The sequence below is a fragment of the Triticum dicoccoides genome, chromosome 6A, assembly GCF_002162155.2.
Source record: "Triticum dicoccoides isolate Atlit2015 ecotype Zavitan chromosome 6A, WEW_v2.0, whole genome shotgun sequence".
Classification (NCBI taxonomy): domain Eukaryota; kingdom Viridiplantae; phylum Streptophyta; class Magnoliopsida; order Poales; family Poaceae; genus Triticum; species Triticum dicoccoides.
The window spans coordinates 494590843-494598886 of NC_041390.1; positions in this window are offsets into that span (position 1 = coordinate 494590843).

Here is an 8044-nt window from a genome sequence, read left to right on the forward strand (position 1 = left end):
TGAATAGTTTCTGGTGGGGGTGGATGAACAGGACCCCATGGTGTTGCCTCTAGATGAACAGGACCCCGATCGATCGAGCCGGTTGGGGCTGGATGAACAGGACCCCGTGGAGGGCTGAATGAATAGGACCACCCCGTGGAGGGCAGGATGAACAGTAGACGGTGGAGGGCAGGATGAACAGTAGCCCGTGGAGAGGGCTGGTTGAACAGTAGCCGGTGGAGTAGCGCGCGGTGGAGGCTGGTTGAACAGGAGCCCGTGGATGAACAGTCGCAGGTGGAGGCTGGAGGAGGTCGATGGTGGATGAACAGTAGCTCGTGGAGGCTGGAGGGGGTCGATGGTGGAGATGAACAATATCCCGTGGAGTCCCGTTTTGCGGTACGCCACACCCCTCCCGATGAACAGGACCCCCGTTTCGACCATATGAGGTCCGTTTCGTCCGTTTTGCGGTACGCCACACCCCTCCCGATCAACAGGACCCCCGTTTCGACCGTAGGAGGTCCGTTTCCTCCATTTTGCGGTACGCCATACCCCTCATGATCAATAGGACCCCGTTTCGAACATAGGAGGTCCGTTTCCTCCGTTGTGCGGTACGCCAGGCCTCGTTTCCATCGCTTGTTCCGTCCAAGCCCTCCCGATGAACACATCCATGCATTCCATTCCGACCCAGCCGGTTGGCTCCCACGTGTTCCGTTGCCTCCCCATGAACACGATGCATTCCATTGCCTCCCCAAGAACACGACGACGACGTTGTTTCTCCGTTCCGACCCAGCAATGTACACGAGCCCTGGCCGTACGTATGCGCGAGTAGGCGTTCGAGACCCCGCCCGTATGTACACATATGTGGCCGTATTTTCTTTCTTGCACCCTGGCCGCTGTACGTACGTGTACATGCTACGTGCGTGCCTCTACTATGACACATGCACGCCTCTACATCGACTAGTATGTACGTGCACGTTCGCGACCAGAATGACGACGCTACGTACGCTTCGACCAGGTGGGTCCCAACTGTCAGGCACTTCCTTGCCTGCGAAGATGTAGCTGGTGGGTCCCAGTAGTCAGGGGGAGAATCGTTTTTTTGCCCGGACGCACTTCCTTGCGTGCGAAGATGTAGCTGGTGGGTCCCAGCAGTCAGGGGGAAACGTTTTTTTTGTGGAATACAGTGGCTCGTCTGGTGGGTCCCAGCTGTCAGGTGGAGGAATCATTATTTTCCGCGTAATAAGGAGGCACTTCCTTGCTGCGGCCGTGGACCCAGCTGTCAGCCTGTCCACGTACAGTCCACGTCCGATGGAAGTTGTTCTTGGCCACGTTGACCACGCCACGCCGAGAGTACCAGGGCGGTGGACGATGACGAGGCCTAGGAAGGGGACGACACGGAGGCAGGGAAGACTCGGCAGTTGTTTCCCATGCAGAGGGGAGTACGACTGTACGAGGGTTTACTGGTTCGTCTGCCGTCGCCGGAGAATAACATCAGGTGTGGGTGAGTAGAGGGATGGCTAGGCCAGCGATGGGACTACGGTCGGGTGGTGAGGCCTGCGCGGCAGCATAACCGGCCGCGAGGAGGAGGGAGCAGGCAGTCCTGCCGGCGCTTGTTTGAGCGGCTAGAGCAGGAAGAGCAGAGCTTGAAGAAGCACGACGGCCGTTGGATGGACATCCAACAGTCAGTGCTTGTGCGTCAACCTTTTCTTAGGAAAGCCTCAAATCCATGGAAAACAACATACATCCCATCTGCCATTATTTCTAATAATTTACAGCCCATTTGCTAATTCTTAAGGTTTTTTTGGGAGCCCATATTCTTTTTGTTATCATTACAACCCATATTGTGGCAACGGTTAAAAATTATACGAAATTTTACATATTTCGGTGCGGTCCGAACTGTTTTTAATCCCAAAATTTCGACTCACATTCAAACTGATTTTAAAAATAAATGTATATCAATATAAAATCCAACAAATTCTCACGCATAAAAATTAATGTAATTTAAAATCTTGAAATGAAAAAAAAAAGATATTTGAAACTAATTGCCGGTTTGATGTGTTTAAAAAAATGTACAACCCATTTTCTCATTACTAATGGGCCATTTTCTCGGCCAGCCGAATGAAAGCTCTCCTCGTCTTGAAAGATTTGCAGCCCAACAGGCCTGACAAAGCGACTTACTTGGCAAATCACAAAAAGAACTGTGCTATGGCCGTGGACCCAGCTGTTAGCCTCTCCATGTACAGTACTCTTCCGATGGAAGTCGTTCCTTAACCACGTTGACCACACCGCACGGAGAGCACCATGGCGGTGGACGACGGCAAGGTCTAGGAAGGGGACGATGCGATAGTGGAAGCCCGCACGGAGAGGACTATGAGGGTTCACTGGTTCGGCTGCGGTGTGAGGCTGCCATCGCCACAGGGCCTGGCCAGCGGTGGGAATAGTAGGGGCAGTGAGGCCTCTGCGGCAGCACAGCCGGCCACGGGAGGCAGGAGCATGCGGCACGACCGACGCTGCTTTGGGCGGCTGGAGCAAGAAGACCAGAGGTTGAAGAAGCACTACGGCCGTTGGATGGACATCGTACGATCACTGGAGCTAGAATCGTTCATATTGACTAAGTTGACAAAGCCCTTCGTCCCCGTCAACTTAGTAGGCCCACAAGTCAGCCTCCCAGCAAGGTGGGTCCCAGCTAGCCGGGGGAGTATTCATTTTTTGTGCGTAATAAGGAGGCACTTCCGGTGGGTCCGAGCTGACAGCGGGGGGAATGTTTTTTTCGCGAAATACAGTGGCCCGTCCGATGGGTCCTAGCAGTCAGGGGGAAATGATTTTTTTTGCAAAATACTAGTGGCCCGTCTGGTTGGTCCCTGCTGTCAGGTGGAGGAATCATTATTTTTTGCGTAATAAGGACGCACTTACTTGCTGCCGTCGTGGACCCAACTGTCAGCCTCTCCACGTACAGTCCATGTCCGATGGAAGTCGTTCCTTCCACGTTGACCACGCCGCGCCGAGAGCACCAGGGCGGTGGACAACGGCGAGGCCTAGGAAGGGGACGACGCGGAGCCGGTGAAGACGTGGCAATGGATGCCCACGCGGACAGGAGTATGAGGGTTCACTCGTTCGGCTGCGGTGTGAGGCTGCCGTCGCCGCAGGGCCAGGCCAGCGGTGGGAATAGTAGGGGGCGGTGAGGCCTCCATGGCAGCACAGCCGGCCACGGGAGGCAGGAGCAGGTGACATGACCGGCGCTGCTTTGGGCGGCTGGAGCAAGAAGACCAGAGGTTGAAGAAGCACTAGGGCCGTTGGATGGACATCGTATGGTCACTGCAGCTAGAATCATTTATATTGACTAAGTTGACAAAGCCCTTGGTACGTCAACATAGTAGGCCCACAGGTCAGCTTCCGAAACGGTGCACCCCGGATGGGGAGGAATCATTTTTTGGGTGGGTGAAGCTAGAATATCCGAGATTGAAGAAAAAGCACGGCATCCGTTGGATGGACATCCAATGGCCACTGCTGCTAGAACCGTGTGTTGACTATAAGTTGACAAAGCCTTGCATACGCATCAACTCTGTTTTTTTAGGGGCCGCGTCAACTTAGTAAGGCCAGGAGTGTGTGGCAGAGAACTTATAGCCCATTTGAGATTTGTAAGAATGTGTAGCCCATTTTTGAATTCCAATGGAATTTACTACATCCCGTTTACAGTTTGTTAAAAGTACATCCCATTTCAACCAACCGTTCAAAACAGAATTCAATAAAATTTCCCACATTTTGATGGGATCCGAAATATTTTTATCCCGAAATTTCTAGTCAGATTAAATACAATTTCAATATAAATTTATATTACATAAAAATCCAACAAAACATTGCGCTCGCAACAATTAATGAAATTAGAATTTTCAATATCCAAAAATAATATTTTATAAAGTAATCACGTGTTTGGTGCATTTTTTTATAGTTACTGCCCAATTTTTATAATTACATCCCATTCATTATTTCTTAAAGCCCATTTTCTTGTTAAGCCTAATGCATCCCTCCTAGGAAAGATTTGCAGCCCAGCGGGGTGGAGAATAACAACTTGACCTTGCCTGGGTATTCCTAAAAAAAGTATAGCTGGCTAGCCATTTTCAGCTTGAAAAAATTAATATCTGGGCTAGATATCTGGCCTGGGCTAGAAGGGCCACAGCCCGCCCAGTTAATACCTGCAGCGATGTTTTCGTTGTTGTTCAGAGGAGAAAAATTAATATCTGGGCTAAACATCGAAAAACTCTGCAGTGCTCACACCTCAAAAACACAAATACTGCTCGAGCTGCTTGGTCCCAGCTGTCGGCCGCTTCTTGTGCAATTTTCTCGTTTATTGACTAGTACTAGATAGGTTGACAATGGTGTGGGACCATGATGTCAGGAAACCAGGGGGAAGCAAAATAAATAACTCCAGCGAGCGCTTCCACCTCTGCCTCGTTGTCTCCCGTGGAAACCCCTTTCCTCCCTTTTTTTGCTCGGGAAAGGACCAATGCATGCAGCACGTCCATGCGGTTATTAGGCAAGAAATAAAAGCGCTTTGCATGCTATGAATTACGATGGCCTGCATGGGTAGCTAATAAGGCATCCTCTTAACTGCTGTGATTAAATGTTGTGTTTAGAAGAGAGAAATATTCTTCTTTTCCACCAATCTGCTTGCACCTAGGTCGTGATGCACCTTCTAATACGACTTATTCACCTGGACGGAGGGAGTATAGTTATATATAATAAGGAGGCACTTGCGTGTATATATATATATATATAAAATAAGGAGGCACTTGCGTACGTGAGGCTATGGACCTGGTGGGTCCCCATTGTCATCCTCTCCAAGTAAAGTCATCTCCTCGCCCGCGCGCGCTTTCTGCCCGAAACAGTCAGCGCCGCCCACCCTGCTTCCCGGTGCAGGCGATTGCTCCGCCTTCAAACGACACAAGTGTCGTCCGTCCATCCATCTGCCGCCCACATTAATGATACGCGGTTGTCGAGGCGGCTACTCCGGCACCACACGTCCGTCCCTCCGCCCGCCCACCATTGCTATATAAAATGCTGCACCGGCCATAGCCACAGTCATCCGCATCCGTTCCCTTTCTCCTGTCCACACCACTACTGCCCACTATGGCTTCCTCGCGCTCCAGCGCTCTTCGGGACGGGCGAACGACGGACCACAAGGAGATGGCAGCCATTGCTATCGATCGGCTGGCCGGCAGGCAGCCGGAGGACGACGACGTCCCAATGGAGAACATGGTAGTCGACGATCCAGCGCCAACCCCCTCCTCCGCGCCATCCTCACCGGTGCATTGCACCATGACCATCGGCGAGGCCCGTGCCCAATATATGGACAATGTGAGGCAGATGCGTCAGGAGCAGTTCCGGGAGGCGCAGGCCGACGCCGCCTACAACCACCATCTCCTCCAGGAGCACCTGCAGGCGGAGGAGCAGATCGCCGCGGAGCAGGAGGCGCTGCTCGACTCGTACCGCTCCGCCCGCAAGGGCCGCCTTGAGCGCTAGTGGGACCGCATGAGGGTGGCGGAGGCTGCGGCCGCCTACAAAGAGGTTAGCAAAGAGGGCGATGAAGCGGGTGAGGTGCTATTTGGCGAGACCGAGGACGAGGTAGAGGACAATGCCGGCTCCGACGAGTCCCTGCTCCGCTGGTGTCGACGAGGCCCTGCTCCGCCGAGGCCCCGCGGCGCCAACAACGAGGCAGAGGACACCACCGGCTCCGTCGAGGCCCAGCCCCGCCAACAACGAGGCAGAGGACATCGCTGGCTCAGCCACGGCCCCACCCTGCCGACAACGTGGGGGAGGATTTCCACCGCTCCATTGACGCGCCGCCCGCCGGCAATGAGACAGAGGACATCTCCAGCTCCGCCGAGGCCCCGCCCCGCTACCAACGAGGCCGCGCCACACAGAAAACGAGGAAGAGTAGAACACAGTAGGTCGCCGCCACTCGGGTCCAAGTAAGGCCACCGCTGCTACCCTCCTATTGAAGCTAAGCTAGGCGGGTTGACCATTGATGGCCGGTTAGCTTCTTGGCGGCGACGTGGAGTCGGGGAGTTCTGCTGGAGAATAACGCTGCTTCTATTTAACTGCTGGTGCAGATGGCTGACTGACACGTGGGCCCAACAGGCCACATGTCAGTTATGCAACTGCACCTGCAGTTAAGTCACTGAAGCTTCTGTTCGGCTTAGCGGGACACAGGTGGGTAGCTACGGTTAATTAATTATACCTCCAGTGCACCCCTTTTTAGTTGAAGAATGTATGAAATGTAATGAAATCTGGCATGTTTATATGAAATCCGACCGTGTATGAATGAATTTATTTCGATTAGTTCGAATTCCTATATCACTGGCATTGGATGAACATGCAAAATAATATGTACTAGCATTATTCCCAGGGTGATCACCTCGTTTGCAGCAATTTCACATGTACTCCCTCCGGTCCTTTCTAGTCTGCATACAAGTTTTGTCTGCAGTCAAAGTATCTCTACTTTCACCAATCTTATACAAAAAAGTATGCACTTTCACAATGTGCGAAGTAAAAAGGAACAGAAGGAGTACAAAGAGTTTGAGCAGGTTTTTAGCGTTTCTGTACATTGCAATCGAACACACAGGCCTGGCAATTCATAGAGAACATTCAAAACAATTGATGATTATGCATCTCAGCGACTCACATGTCAGAGGCAATATTTACTTCACAACTAAAGACTAAAGAAAAAATTGATCGACGCTGCTGACAGCAAGGGCGTCCCATTCGAAAATATCAAACACATGTCTTGCTAAAATCAATGAGCAAAATTTGAGAAGGTTGTCCCATTCCAAAATATCAAATGCCTACGATTGTGGAATGGGCAGGGTTTGCCATCAGTTCAGACATTGACATGGCACCTCGTGCTAAATAAACCAGTTGTTCTTTTTGTGCAGTTCCACCAAAATCAACCAAATTCGCATGTAGCTTGTATGATTTCACCCTTATATGTTGCAACGCCTTGAACTTATCGGCACCTCCTTTCTTGTGGTGGAAATGAATGATTCGATGTATTCATGAACATTTTGTGCAGTTCCCATTGAAATCAAGCTGAGCACCCCTATTTGCAAAAATACAAAAAAGTGATTAGTATAGAGCAAACTGTACTATGAATTGACAGTTTCAACATGCACATACACGGTCCATGTAGAGCACACTTTTAGAAAAATGGAACTCACCAGAAAGAATCCTAGAACAACATTGTACTCGCGCATCACAACAAAAAAATGGAGGTTTTGTCAGTCCTTCTGAGCTAAAGTTAGTTTGGTCTTGTGGGGAGTAATGTAACCATCTTTCAACTGCTCCTTCTGATGATAAGATAGACAGGGCTTCGTCATCCTGGCATAATCGGAACTAGTCACTTCACATACTCCATATTCTTCTTCAGAGGAAGATGATCCTATTGTGCAAAGACAAGAGGACTACTAAATGCTAGCATCACTGTTTGCTCGAAAAAAAGGAAAGGAAATATTTAAAACAACACAGATGAAGCACTTCTCAAGGACAATACCACTTTTTCATGACAGTATGTAAACAGTAGCACACACCAATAGAGATGAAAAAGCTCAATCATATGGATGAAATCAGTGGGTGAGTACCAACCTTTGTCAGGAGGCTTATTGTGTAGAGCATACAGATGAAGCAATTCTCCGGAACCATCTATCGCAATCTACAGTGGTGGCCATGCTTACTATATACTCCTCGATTAGTTTAATGTTTCCAACATCTTCTTGTGCAGTTCCACTAAAATATATGGTATCTTCAAAGAAGATCCCTGTTTGCACAAGTAGAGATAATTACATATTACATTAAGAGTGGCGTCAAATCAGTGGCAAACAATTGCTCATTCCAGCCATAGCAATAAATTAAGATGCAAAACTATATCATTACTTGTGTCATCACAGTTCCAGTGCTTCATTACAGCACCGGGAGTTGATTTTTGTTTTTCTTCCCCTTATTCTTCCCCTTCATCACTTGGTTCAATAACAAACAAGCTTCTCCTTCAATGAAAGATTTGGCATGTCAATTAGGG